At 40.5% G+C, this 14,929-nt stretch overlaps 1 protein-coding gene across 1 annotated transcript in view; it reads left to right on the top strand.

Moving 5' to 3' along the window:
• Positions 1–14,929, top strand: part of LOC116977581 (P-selectin-like) — a 152,190-nt gene that overhangs the window by 116,249 nt on the left and 21,012 nt on the right. The window lies entirely within an intron of this gene.

Below are 14,929 nucleotides of genomic sequence, written 5' to 3'. Positions count from 1 at the left end.
GGATAGGCTGGACTTGCCTTCCCTGGAGCAAAGAAGGCTGAGCGGTGACTTGATAGAGGAATATAACATTTTAAGAGGCATTGATAGTAAGATAGTAAAAATCTTTTTTCCCACGGTAGGGGTATCAAATAGAAACATAGAAACATAGAAATTAGGTGCAGGAGTAGGCCATTCGGCCCTTCGAGCCTGCACAGCCATTCAATATGATCATGGCTGATCATCCAACTCAGTATCCCGTACCTGCCTTCTCTCCATACCCTCTGATCCCCTTAGCCACAAGGGCCACATCTAACTCCCTCTTAAATATAGCCAATGAACTGGCCTCGACTACCCTCTGTGGCAGAGAGTTCCAGAGATTCACCACTCTCTGTGTGAAAAATGTTCTTCTCATCTCGGTTTTAAAGGGTTTCCCCCTTATCCTTAAGCTGTGACCCCTTGTCCTGGACTTCCCCAACATCGGGAGCAATCTTCCTGCATCTAGCCTGTCCAACCCCTTAAGAATTTTATAAGTTTCTATAAGATCCCCTCTCAATCTCCTAAATTCTAGAGAGTATAAACCAAGTCTATCCAGTCTTTCTTCATAAGGCAGTCCTGACATCCCAGGAATCAGTCTGGTGAACCTTCTCTGCACTCCCTCTATGGCAATAATGTCCTTCCTCAGATTTGGAGACCAAAACTGTACGCAATACTCCAGGTGTGGTCTCACCAAGACCCTGTACAACTGCAGTAGAACCTCCCTGCTCCTATACACAAATCCTTTTGCTATGAAAGCTAACATACCATTCGCTTTCTTCACTGCCTACTGCACCTGCATGCCTACTTTCAATGACTGGTGTACCATGACACCCAGGTCTCGCTGCATCTCCCCTTTTCCTAATCGGCCACCATTTAGATAATAGTCTGCTTTCCTGTTTTTGCCACCAAAATGGATAACCTCACATTTATCCACATTATACTGCATCTGCCAAACATTTGCCCACTCACCCAGCCTATCCAAGTCACCTTGCAGTCTCCTAGCATCCTCCTCACAGCTAACACTGCCCCCCAGCTTAGTGTCATCCGCAAACTTGGAGATATTGCCTTCAATTCCCTCATCCAGATCATTAATATATATTGTAAATAGCTGGGGTCCCAGCACTGAGCCTTGCGGTACCCCACTAGTCACTGCCTGCCATTGTGAAAAGGACCCGTTTACTCCTACTCTTTGCTTCCCGTTTGCCAGCCAGTTCTCTATCCACATCAATACTGAACCCCCAATGCCATGTGCTTTAAGTTTGTATACTAATCTCTTATGTGGGACCTTGTCGAAAGCCTTCTGGAAGTCCAGATACACCACATCCACTGGTTCTCCCCTATCCACGCTACTAGTTACATCCTCGAAAAATTCTATAAGATTCGTCAGACATGATTTACCTTTTGTAAATCCATGCTGACTTTGTCCAATGATTTCACCACTTTCCAAATGTGCTGCTATCCCATCTTTAATAACTGACTCTAGCAGTTTCTCCACTACCGATGTTAGACTAACTGGTCTGTAATTCCCCGTTTTCTCTCTCCCTCCCTTCTTAAAAAGTGGGGTTACGTTTGCTACCCGCCAATCCTCAGGAATTACTCCAGAATCTAAAGAGTTTTGAAAGATTATTACTAATGCATCCACTATTTCTGGAGCTACTTCCTTAAGTACTCTGGGATGCAGCCTATCTGGCCCTGGGGATTTATCGGCCTTTAATCCATTCAATTTACCCAACACCACTTCCCGGCTAACCTGGATTTCACTCACTTCCTCCAACTCCTTTGACCCGCGGTCCCCTGCTATTTCCGGCAGATTATTTATGTCTTCCTTAGTGAAGACGGAACCAAAGTAGTTATTCAATTGGTCCGCCATATCCTTGTTCCCCATGATCAACTCACCTGTTTCTGACTGCAAGGGACCTACATTTGTTTTAACTAATCTCTTTCTTTTCACATATCTATAAAAACTTTTGCAGTCAGTTTTTATGTTCCCTGCCAGTTTTCTTTCATAATCTATTTTTCCTTTCCTAATTAAGCCCTTTGTCCTCCTCTGCTGGTCTCTGAATTTCTCCCAGTATGCTGCTTTTTCTGGCTAATTTGTACGCATCATCCTTCGCTTTGATACTATCCCTGATTTCCTTTGTTATCCACGGATGTACTACCTTCCCTGATTTATTCTTTTGCCAAACTGGGATGAACAATTTTTGTAGTTCATCCATGCAGTCTTTAAATGTCTTCCATTGCATATCCACCGTCAACCCTTTTAGAATTAATTGCCAGTCAATCTTGGCCAATTCACGTCTCATACCCTCAAAGTTACCTTTCTTTAAGTTCAGAACCATTGTTTCTGAATTAACAATGTCACTCTCCATCCTAATGAAGAACTCAACCATATTATGGTCACTCTTGCCCAAGGGGGCACGTACAACAAGACTGCTAACTAACCCTTTCTCATTACTCAATACCCAGTCTAAAATAGCCTGCTCTCTCGTTGGTTCCTCTACATGTTGATTTAGATAACTATCCCGCATACATTCCAAGAAATCCTCTTCCTCAGCACCCCTGCCAATTTGATTCACCCAATCTATATGTAGATTGAAGTCACCCATTATAACGGTTTTGCCTTTGTCGCACGCATTTCTAATTTCCTGTTTGATACCATCTCCAACTTCACTACTACTGTTAGGTGGCCTGTACACAACACCCACCAGTGTTTTCTGCCCCTTAGTGTTTCGCAGCTCTACCCATACCGATTCCACATCCTCCAAACTAATGTCCTTCCTTTCCATTGCGTTAATCTCCTCTCTAATCAGCAACGCTACCCCACCTCCTTTTCCTTTCTCTCTATCCCTCCTGAACATTGAATATCCCTGGATTTTCAGCTCCCAGCCTTGGTCAAGAGGGCATATGTTTAACGTAAGAGGAAGGCATTTTAGAGGAACTTGATGGCAAACATTTTTTATAAATTCAGAAGTGATGTATATCTGGAGGTCGCTGCCAGTGAAAGTGGTGAAGTGGATACAGGCACTAATTTAAGTCACAGGTGGTGAGGGTCTTGAATAGACACAGCAAAAAAGGAAATGATCTTAATGTTAGCAAATGGGATTACAGTAGATGGGCAAAAACATCCCATGAATACAGTGAGCCGAATGGCCCATTGCTTTGTGGCTATATTGCTATAAAAGATCTGGATAATTGTTGTGTACAAATGAACCATATAAGCCACCATCGTATAATTATCAATCATTAAATGGATTTTCATTTGTAAATTTGTTTTTAAATTCTTCACTGAAAGCTAAATTTGCTTCCATGGTGCAGTAAGCTATCTAGATTAATGCATGTATTTACTATGGCTGGTGGAAATTTAAAATCATGCCTTTTATTTCAGCTATAAGCTGCCGTATGTTGACAGAGCCAGTCAAAGGGGTAATGAACTGCTCCCATCCAATTAGAGACTTCAGTTATAGATCAACATGTGACTTTAGCTGCTCTAAAGGGTTTATACTGAATGGGTCAGACCAGCTCCAGTGTCAAGCCACTGGCCAATGGACAGCACCAAGCCCCAACTGTAAAGGTAGCAAGGATATTTACCTTCATTTTTAAATAATATTTAAACTGATAATTATAGTTCTGCAATATTTAATATTAAATAATACACAACAAATCCTGTCTTCTAATTTTCATAATGTTAACAAAATTTCAGCCATAAATTGTCCAGCACTCCTAAACCTTGACCAAGGCTCAATGAACTGTTCCCATCCCATTGAAGAATTCAGTTACAACTCAACATGTGACTTTAGCTGCTCTGATGGGTTTATACTGAGAGGGTCAAACAGACTTCAGTGTGGAGCCAATGGACAGTGGACAGCAGAGATGCCCACCTGTAAAGGTAATACAGAGAATCACACAAAATAACTGACTGACTGACTGCCTATTATGCCTCCTGGCATGTAGGACAGTAACAAAGGTCCTCCACTCAGTGGTGTTGATTACTTCAGTTGCTGTTTCCATAACATGTTTGTTTTACGACACAGGGTTGTTAGCCCTGTGCTCAACCTCCAACATGGAGGACCAGTGGATCGCTCTTTGTCTCGCCTCTACCCTTCGACCTGTCCAGCATGGGAGGCGAATCTCCCGCTGGCATAGCTCTAGGGGTCTCTAAGACACACAAGCTCCCCGACCACGACAAGGTTGCAATCCAACGGGAAGAATATTTTTTAAAAAGATAATTTTAAAATGTTGTAGCTATAGTTGTTTTTTTTTCATTTCAAATCTGGCGTGTGAAATGGTATGAATTTGTTTACATGCCTCATCCTCCCAAATGCTCAACTAATTTGAAAATTGCACTTTAGCAGTGACCTGCTAGACACTGTCACACTTTTATCAAGTTGTAATGAACTGCCACTATCCTATTGGAGATTTCAGTTACAGCTCAAGCTGTGACTTTAGTTCAATTGAAGAGTTTGTGCTGAGTGGGTTAGGGAGGCTTTGGTATTATTCTGATGGGAAATGGAAGGCCAACCCCAAAGGCAAAACATGCACTAACCATGTAATGCCAAACATGTTGCGCCTTTTTCCCCTCACTTTAATACCGGCCGAAATTATTTAATTGGTAATTCTTTTTTCCAGTGATGCTATTTAAGTTTTATTTTCACGTCAACTTTCGCAAGCACTGCGCCTTTCCTGTGGTTAACCAGTGTAGTGCAGGGATCAGCAATGGGACTCTATATACAAATTAGATGTGAATATACAAGGTATAATTTGAAGTTTGCAGATAACAGAAAAATTCATAGTAATCTGGGTGTTAGTAAGATTTTCCAAGATTACAGCAAGATATAGATCAGATGGAAAGTAGGGTGGAGCACTGGCAGATATAATTTAATCCTGACAAGTGTGAGATGCTATATTTTGGGAAGGTTCGGATGGGATATATACCAGAAATGCTAGAGCGCTAAGGAAGAACGCTAGGGATTGTAGATGAACAGGACCTGGGAATTCAAATCCACAGCTCCCTGAAATGGCAACACGGCAGATATGATGGTGAAGAAGACATATGGCATGTTTTATTTCATCAGTTGAGGCTTAGAATATGAAAATCCAGACATTTTGTTGCACCATTTGCAAAACGCAGGTTATACCACACTTGGAGTAATATGCATACTGTAGTTCTGATCAATACACTATAGGAAGGATGTGGATGTGCGCGCAAGAGTGCAGAGGAAATTCACAATGACACAGGCTTGATTGGAAGACTAGTCACGGAGCGATATTGGATAGGCTGGGCTTGCCTTCCCTGGAGCAAAGGAGGCTGAGTGGTGACTTGATAGAGGAATGTAACATTTTAAGAGGCATTGATAGTAAGGCAGTAAAAATCATTTTTCCCATGGTAGGGGTTTCAAATACAAGATGGCATATGTTTAACTTAAGAGGAAGGAATTTTAGAGGAAATTTGTTGGCAAACATTTTATTATAAATTCAGAAGTGATGTATATCTGGAAGTCATTGCCAGTGAAAGTGGTGAAGTGGATACAGGCACTAATTTAAGTCACATGTGGTGAGGGTCTTGAATAGACACTGCAAAAAAGGAAATGAACTTAATGTTAGCAAATGGGATTACAGTAGATGGGCAAAAACATCCCATGAATATGATGAGCCGAAGGACCCATTGCTTTGTGCCTATATTGCTCTAAAGGTTCTGGATAATTGTTGTGTACAAATGAACCATATAAGCCACCATCGGATAATTATCATTCATTAAATGGATTTTCATTTGTAAATTTGTTTTAAATGTCTTCACTGAAAGTTAAATTTGCTTCCATGGTGCAGTAAGCTATCTAGATTAATGCATGTATTTACTATGGCTGGTGGAAAGTTAAAATCATACCTTGTATTTCAGCTATAAACTGCCGTATGTTGACAGAGCCAGTCAAAGGGGTAATGAACTGCTCCCATCCTATTAGAGACTTCAGTTATAGATCAACATGTGACTTTAGCTGCTCTAAAGGGTTTATACTGAATGGGTCAGACCAGCTCCAGTGTCAAGCCACTGGCCAATGGACAGCACCAAGCCCCAACTGTAAAGGTAGCAAGGACATTTACCTTCATTTTTTAATAATATTTAAACCGATAACTGCAATATTTAATATTAAGTAATACACAACAAATCCTATCTTCTAATTTTTCTAATGTTAACAAAATTTCAGCCATAAATTGTCCAGCACTCGTAAACCTTGACCAAGGCTCAATTAACTGTTCCCATCCCATTGACGAATTCAGTTACAACTCAACATGTGACTTTAGCTGCACAGATGGGTTTATAATGAGAGGGTTAAACAGACTTCAGTGTCGAGCCAATGGACAGTGGACAGCAGAGATGCCCACCTGTAAAGGTAATGAGGAGAATCACACAAAATATCTTTATACAAAATAGCTAATTTTAAAATGTTGAAGTTATAGTTGGTTCTCATTTCCAATGTGGAGTGTGAAACTATATATTTGTTTATGTTTACATGCCATCCTTCCAAATGCTCAACAGAGCTGTCACACTTTTATCAGGGGGCAATGAACTGCTCCAATTCTATTGGAGATTTTAGTTACAGCTCAACCTATGGCTTTAGTTGAACTGAAGGGTTTGTGATGAGTGGGTTAGGGAGGCTTTGGTATTATACTGATGGAAAATTGCAGGCCAACCGCAAAGATAAAATATGCACTAACCATGTAATGCCAAACATGTTGCACCCTTTTCCCCCCACTTTAATACCGGACAAAATTATTTAATTGGTGGGGGGTTTTTTCAATGATGCTATTTAAGTTTTATTTTCACTTCAACTCTTGCAAGCACTACACCTTTCCTGTGGTTAACCAGTGTAGTGCAAGGATCAGCAATGGGACTCTATATACAATTTAGATCAAGTCAAGTTTATTCGTCACATACACACCAGGAAAAAAATAAATACTATGACTGTATGCACGTAAATAGATTTTTTTATTGCTCATATTTATGTCGCTCTTCTAGGGAGATGCTAACTGCATTTCGTTGTCTCTGTACTGTACGCTGCACAATGACAATATAGTTGAATCTGAGATCTGAATCTGATGTGCAGTGAAATGAAAAGTGGCAATGCTCGCGGACTTTGTGCAAAAAGACAAACAAACAAACAACCAAACAAACTACAATCAGAATGGAACAGAATCACATATTCTTTTACATATTAAATATTGTGGGCGGAAGGAAAAAGGGAAATAAACTGCAATTTTAAACATACGAGCTATAATTTGTAAGTTTTCATAGTAATCTGGGAGCAAGTAAGATTTTCCAAGATTACAACAGGATATAGATCAGATGGAAAGTAGGGTGGAGAACTGGCAGATAGAATTTAATCCTGACAAGTGTGAGATGCTACATTTTGGGAAGGTTCAGATGGGACATATACCAGAAATGTTAGAGCACTAAGGAAGAAAGCTAGGGATTGTAGATGAACAGGACCTGGGGTTTCAAATCCACAGCTCCCTGAAATGGCAACATGGTAGATATGATAGTGAAGAAGGCATACAGCATGTTTTATTTCATCGGTTGAGGCTTAGAATATGAAAATCCGGACATTTTGTTGCACCATTTGCAAAACGCAGGTTACACCACACTTGGAGTAATATGCATACTGTAGTTCTGATCAATACACTATAGGAAGGATGTGGATGTGCTGGCAAGAGTGCAGAGGAAATTCACAATGACACAGCCTGGATTGGAAGACTAGTTACGGAGCGATATTGGATAGGCTGGGCTTGCGTTCCCTGGAGCAAAGGAGGCTGAGCGGTGACTTGATAGAAGAATGTAACATTTTAAGAGGCATTGATAATAAGGCAGTAAAAATCATTTTTCCCATGGTAGGGGTTTCAAATACAAGACGGCATATGTTTAATTTAAGAGGAAGGAATTTTAGAGGAAATTTGTTGGCAACATTTTATTATAAATTCAGAAGTGATGTATATCTGGAAGTCACTGCCAGTGAAAGTGGTGAAGTGGATACAGGCACTAATTTAAGTCACATGTGGTGAGGGTCTTGAATAGGCACAGCAAAAAAGGAAATTGACTTAATGTTAGCAAATGGGATTACAGTAGATGGGCAAAAACATCCCATGAATATGGTGAGCCGAAGGACCCATTGCTTTGTGCCTATATTGCTCTAAAAGATAATTGTTGTGTACAAATGAACCATATAGGCCACCATTGTATAATTATCATTAATTAAATGGATTTTCATTTGTAAATTTGTTTTAAAATTCTTCACTGAACGTTACATTTGCTTCCATGGTGCAGTAAGCTATCTAGATTAATGCATGTATTTACTATGGCTGGTGGAAAGTTAAAATCATACCTTTTATTTCAGCTATAAGCTGCCGTATGTTGACAGAGCCAGTCAAAGGGGTAATGAACTGCTCCCATCCAATTAGAGATTTCAGTTATAAATCAACATGTGACTTTAGCTGCTCTAAAGGGTTTATACTGAATGGGACAGACCAGCTCCAGTGTCTAGCCACTGGCCAATGGACAGCACCAAGCCCCAACTGTAAAGGTAGCAAGGAAATTTACCTACATTTTTTAATAATATTTAAACCGATAACTATAGATCTGCAATATTTAATATTAAATAATTTACAACAAATCCTATCTTCTAATTTTCCTAATGTTAACAAAATTTCAGCCATAAATTGTCCAGCACTCCTAAACCTTGACCAAGGCTCAATGAACTGTTCCCATCCCATTGACGAATTCAGTTACAACGCAACATGTGACTTTAGCTGCTCTGATGGGTATAAACTGAGAGGGTCAAACAGACTTCAGTGTCGAGCCAATGGACAGTGGACAGCAGAGATGCCCACCTGTAAAGGTAATAAGGAGAATCACACAAAATATCTTTATACAAAATAGCTATTTTTAAAATGATGAAGTTATAGTTGGTTTCTCATTTCCAATGCGGCGTGTGAAACTATATATTTGTTTATGTTTACATGCCTCATCCTTCCAAATGCTCAACAGAGCTGTCACACCTTTATCAGGGGGCAATGAACTGCTCCAATTCTATTGGAGATTTTAGTTACAGCTCAACCTATGGGTTTAGTTGAACTGAAGGGTTTGTGATGAGTGGGTTAAGGAGGCTTTGGTATTATACTGATGGAAAATGGAAGGTCAACCCAAAAGGCAAAACATGCACTAACCATGTAATGCCAAACATGTTGCACCCTTTTCCCCGCACTTTAATACCGGACAAAATTATTTAATTAGTGGGGGGTTTTTCAGTGATGCTATTTAAGTTTTATTTTCACTCCAACTTTTGCAAGCACTGCGCCTTTCCTCTGGTTAACCAGTGTAGTGCAGGGATCAGCGATGGGACTCTATATACAACTTGGATGTGAATATACGAGGTATAATTTGTAAGTTTTCATAGTAATCTGGGTGCAAGTGAGAATTTCCAAGATTACAGCAGGATATAGATCAGATGGAAAGTAGGGTGGAGCACTGGCAGATCGAATTTAATCCTGACAAGTGTGAGATGCTACATTTTGGGAAGGTTCAGATGGGACATATACCAGAAATGCTAGAGCACTAAGGAAGAAAGCTAGGGATTGTAGATGAACAAGACCTGGGGTTTCAAATCCACAGCTCCCTGAAATGGCAACATGGTAGATATGATAGTGAAGAAGGCATACAGCATGTTTTATTTCATCGGTTGAGGCTTAGAATATGAAAATCCGGACATTTTGTTGCACCATTTGCAAAACGCAGGTCACACCACACTTGGAGTAATATGCATACTGTAGTTCTGATCAATACACTATAGGAAGGATGTGGATGTGCTGGCAAGAGTGCAGAGGAAATTCACAATGACACAGCCTGGATTGGAAGACTAGTTACGGAGCGATATTGGATAGGCTGGGCTTGCGTTCCCTGGAGCAAAGGAGGCTGAGCGGTGACTTGATAGAAGAATGTAACATTTTAAGAGGCATTGATAATAAGGCAGTAAAAATCATTTTTCCCATGGTAGGGGTTTCAAATACAAGACGGCATATGTTTAATTTAAGAGGAATGAATTTTAGAGGAAATTTGTTGGCAACATTTTGTTATAAATTCAGAAGTGATGTATACCTGGAAGTCACTGCCAGTGAAAGTGGTGAAGTGGATACAGGCACTAATTTAAGTCACATGTGGTGAGGGTCTTGAACAGACACAGCAAAAAAGGAAATTGACTTAATGTTAGCAAATGGGATTACAGTAGATGGGCAAAAACATCCCATGAATATGGTGAGCCGAAGGACCCATTGCTTCGTGCCTATATTGCTCTAAAAGATCATTGTTGTGTACGAATGAACCATATAGGCCACCATTGTATAATTATCATTAATTAAATGGATTTTCATTTGTAAATTTGTTTTAAAATTCTTCACTGAAAGTTACATTTGCTTCCATGGTGCAGTAAGCTATCTAGATTAATGCATGTATTTACTATGGCTGGTGGAAAGTTAAAATCATACCTTTTATTTCAGCTATAAGCTGCCGTATGTTGACAGAGCCAGTAAAAGGGGTAATGAACTGCTCCCATCCAATTAGAGATTTTAGTTATAGATCAACATGTGACTTTAGCTGCTCTAAAGGGTTTATACTGAATGGGACAGACCAGCTCCAGTGTCTAGCCACTGGCCAATGGACAGCACCAAGCCCCAACTGTAAAGGAGCAAGGAAATTTACCTACATTTTTTAATAATATTTAAACCGATAACTATAGTTCTGCAACATTTAATATTAAATAATTTACAACAAATCCTATCTTCTAATTTTCCTAATGTTAACAAAATTTCAGTCATAAATTGTCCAGCACTCCTAAACCTTGACCAAGGCTCAATGAACTGTTCCCATCCCATTGACGAATTCAGTTACAACGCAACATGTGACTTTAGCTGCTCTGATGGGTATAAACTGAGAGGGTCAAACAGACTTCAGTGTCGAGCCAATGGACAGTGGACAGCAGAGATGCCCACCTGTAAAGGTAATAAGGAGAATCACACAAAATATCTTTATACAAAATAGCTAATTTTAAAATGATGAAGTTATAGTTGGTTTCTCATTTCCAATGCCGCGTGTGAAACTATATATTTGTTTGTGTTTACATGCCTCATCCTTCCAAATGCTCAACAGAGCTGTCACACCTTTATCAGGGGGCAATGAACTGCTCTAATTCTATTGGAGATTTTAGTTACAGCTCAACCTATGGCTTTAGTTGAACTGAAGGGTTTGTGATGAGTGGGTTAGGAGGCTTTGGTATTATACTGATGGAAAATGGAAGGTCAACCCAAAAGGCAAAATGTGCACTAACCATGTAATGCCAAACATGTTGCACCCTTTTCCCCGCACTTTAATACCGGACAAAATTATTTAATTAGTGGGGGGTTTTTCAGTGATGCTATTTAAGTTTTATTTTCACTCCAACTTTTGCAAGCACTGCGCCTTTCCTCTGGTTAACCAGTGTAGTGCAGGGATCAGCGATGGGACTCTATATACAACTTGGATGTGAATATACGAGGTATAATTTGTAAGTTTTCATAGTAATCTGGGTGCAAGTGAGAATTTCCAAGATTACAGCAGGATATAGATCAGATGGAAAGTAGGGTGGAGCACTGGCAGATCGAATTTAATCCTGACAAGTGTGAGATGCTACATTTTGGGAAGGTTCAGATGGGACATATACCAGAAATGCTAGAGCACTAAGGAAGAAAGCTAGGGATTGTAGATGAACAGGACCTGGGGTTTCAAATCCACAGCTCCCTGAAATGGCAACATGGTAGATATGATAGTTTGGCAAAAGAATAAATCAGGGAAGGTAGTGCATCCGTGGATAACAAGGGTAATCAGGGATAGTATCAAAGCGAAGGATGATGCGTACAAATTAGCCAGAAAAAGCAGCATACTGGGAGAAATTCAGAGACCAGCAGAGGAGGACAAAGGGCTTAATTGGGAAAGGAAAAATAGATTATGAAAGAAAACTGGCAGGGAACATAAAAACTGACTGCAAAAGTTTTTATAGATATGTGAAAAGAAAGAGATTAGTTAAAACAAATGTAGGTCCCTTGCAGTCAGAAACAGGTGAGTTGATCATGGGGAACAAGGATATGGCGGACCAATTGAATAACTACTTTGGTTCCGTCTTCACTAAGGAAGACATAAATAATCTGCCGGAAATAGCAGGGGATCGCGGGTCAAAGGAGTTGGAGGAATTGAGTGAAATCCAGGTTAGCCGGGAAGTGGTGTTGGGTAAATTAAATGGATTAAAGGCCGATAAATCCCCAGGGCCAGATAGGCTGCATCCCAGAGTACTTAAGGAAGTAGCTCCAGAAATAGTGGATGCATTAGTAATAATCTTTCAAAACTCTTTAGATTCTGGAGTAGTTCCTGAGGATTGGCGGGTAGCAAATGTAACCCCACTTTTTAAGAAGGGAGGGAGAGAGAAAACGGGGAATTACAGACCAGTTAGTCTAACATCGGTAGTGGGGAAACTGCTAGAGTCAGTTATTAAAGATGGGATAGCAGCACATTTGGAAAGTGGTGAAATCATTGGACAAAGTCAGCATGGATTTACAAAAGGTAAATCATGTCTGACGAATCTTATAGAATTTTTCGAGGATGTAACTAGTAGCGTGGATAGGGGAGAACCAGTGGATGTGGTGTATCTGGACTTCCAGAAGGCTTTCGACAAGGTCCCACATAAGAGATTAGTTTACAAACTTAAAGCACACGGCATTGGGGGTTCAGTATTGATGTGGATAGAGAACTGGCTGGCAAACAGGAAGCAAAGAGTAGGAGTAAACGGGTCCTTTTCACAATGGCAGGCAGTGACTAGTGGGGTACCGCAAGGCTCAGTGCTGGGACCCCAGCTATTTACAATATATATTAATGATCTGGATGAGGGAATTGAAGGCAATATCTCCAAGTTTGCGGATGACACTAAGCTGGGGGGCAGTGTTAGCTGTGAGGAGGATGCTAGGAGACTGCAAGGTGACTTGGATAGGCTGGGTGAGTGGGCAAATGTTTGGCAGATGCAGTATAATGTGGATAAATGTGAGGTTCTCCATTTTGGTGGCAAAAACAGGAAAGCAGACTATTATCTAAATGGTGGCCGACTAGGAAAAGGGGAGATGCAGCGAGACCTGGGTGTCATGGTACACCAGTCATTGAAAGTGGGCATGCAGGTGCAGCAGGCAGTGAAGAAAGCGAATGGTATGTTAGCTTTCATAGCAAAAGGATTTGAGTATAGGAGCAGGGAGGTTCTACTGCAGTTGTACAGGGTCTTGGTGAGACCACACCTGGAGTATTGCGTACAGTTTTGGTCTCCAAATCTGAGGAAGGACATTATTGCCATAGAGGGAGTGCAGAGAAGGTTCACCAGACTGATTCCTGGGATGTCAGGACTGTCTTATGAAGAAAGACTGGATAGACTTGGTTTATACTCTGTAGAATTTAGGAGATTGAGAGGGGATCTTATAGAAACTTGTAAAATTCTTAAGGGGTTGGACAGGCTAGATGCAGGAAGATTGCTCCCGATGTTGGGGAAGTCCAGGACAAGGGGTCACAGCTTAAGGATAAGGGGGAAATCCTTTAAAACCGAGATGAGAAGAACTTTTTTCACACAGAGAGTGGTGAATCTCTGGAACTCCCTGCCACAGAGGGTAGTCGAGGCCAGTTCATTGGCTATATTTAAGAGGGAGTTAGATGTGGCCCTTGTGGCTAAGGGGATCAGAGGGTATGGAGAGAAGGCAGGTACGGGATACTGAGTTGGATGATCAGCCATGATCATATTGAATGGCGGTGCAGGCTCGAAGGGCCGAATGGCCTACTCTTGCACCTAATTTCTATGTTTCTATGTCTATGTTCTATGTTTCTATAGTGAAGAAGGCATACAGCATGTTTTATTTCATCGGTTGAGGCTTAAAATATGAAAATCCGGACATTTTGTTGCACCATTTGCAAAACGCAGGTTACACCACACTTAGAGTAATATGCATACTGTAGTTCTGATCAATACACTATAGGAAGGATGTGGATGTGCTGGCAAGAGTGCAGAGGAAATTCACAATGACACAGCCTGGATTGGAAGACTAGTTACGGAGCGATATTGGATAGGCTGGGCTTGCGGTCCCTGGAGCAAAGGAGGCTGAGCGGTGACGATAGAAGAATGTAACATTTTAAGAGATTGATAATTAGGCAGTAAAAATCATTTCCCCCATGGTAGGGGTATCAAATACAAGACGGTATATGTTTAACTTAAGAGGAAGAAATTTTAGAGGAAATTTGAAGGCAAACATTTTTTTATAAATTCAGAAGTGATGTATATCTGGAAGTCACTGCCAGTGAAAGTGGTGAAGTGGATACAGGCACTAATTTAAGCCACATGTGGTGAGGATCTTGATTAGACACAGCAAAAAAGGAAATGGACTTAATGTTAGCAAATGGGATTACAGTAGATGGGCAAAAACATCCCATGAATATGATGAGCCGAAGGACCCATTGCTTTGTGCCTATATTGCTCTAAAAGATCTGGATAATTGTTGTGTACAAATGAACCATATTAGCCAGCATCGTATAAATATCATTCATTAAATGGATTTTCATTTGTAAATTTTTTTTAAATTCTTCACTGAAAGTTACATTTGCTTCCATGGTGCAGTAAGCTATGTAGATTAATGTGGAGTGTGAAACTACATATTTGTTTATGTTTACATGCCTCATCCTTCCAAATGCTCAACTGAGCTGTCACACTTTTATCAGGGGGCAATGAACTGTAATCCCATTTACTAACATTAAGTCAATTTCCTTTTTTGCTGTGTCTATTCAAGACCCTCACCACATGTGACTTAATTAGTGCCTGTA

Source organism: Amblyraja radiata, chromosome 10, assembly GCF_010909765.2.
Source record: "Amblyraja radiata isolate CabotCenter1 chromosome 10, sAmbRad1.1.pri, whole genome shotgun sequence".
Taxonomy (NCBI): Eukaryota; Metazoa; Chordata; class Chondrichthyes; order Rajiformes; family Rajidae; genus Amblyraja; species Amblyraja radiata.
Note: the sequence above shows the minus strand (reverse complement) of the source record. Positions and strands in the feature narration are given on the sequence as shown.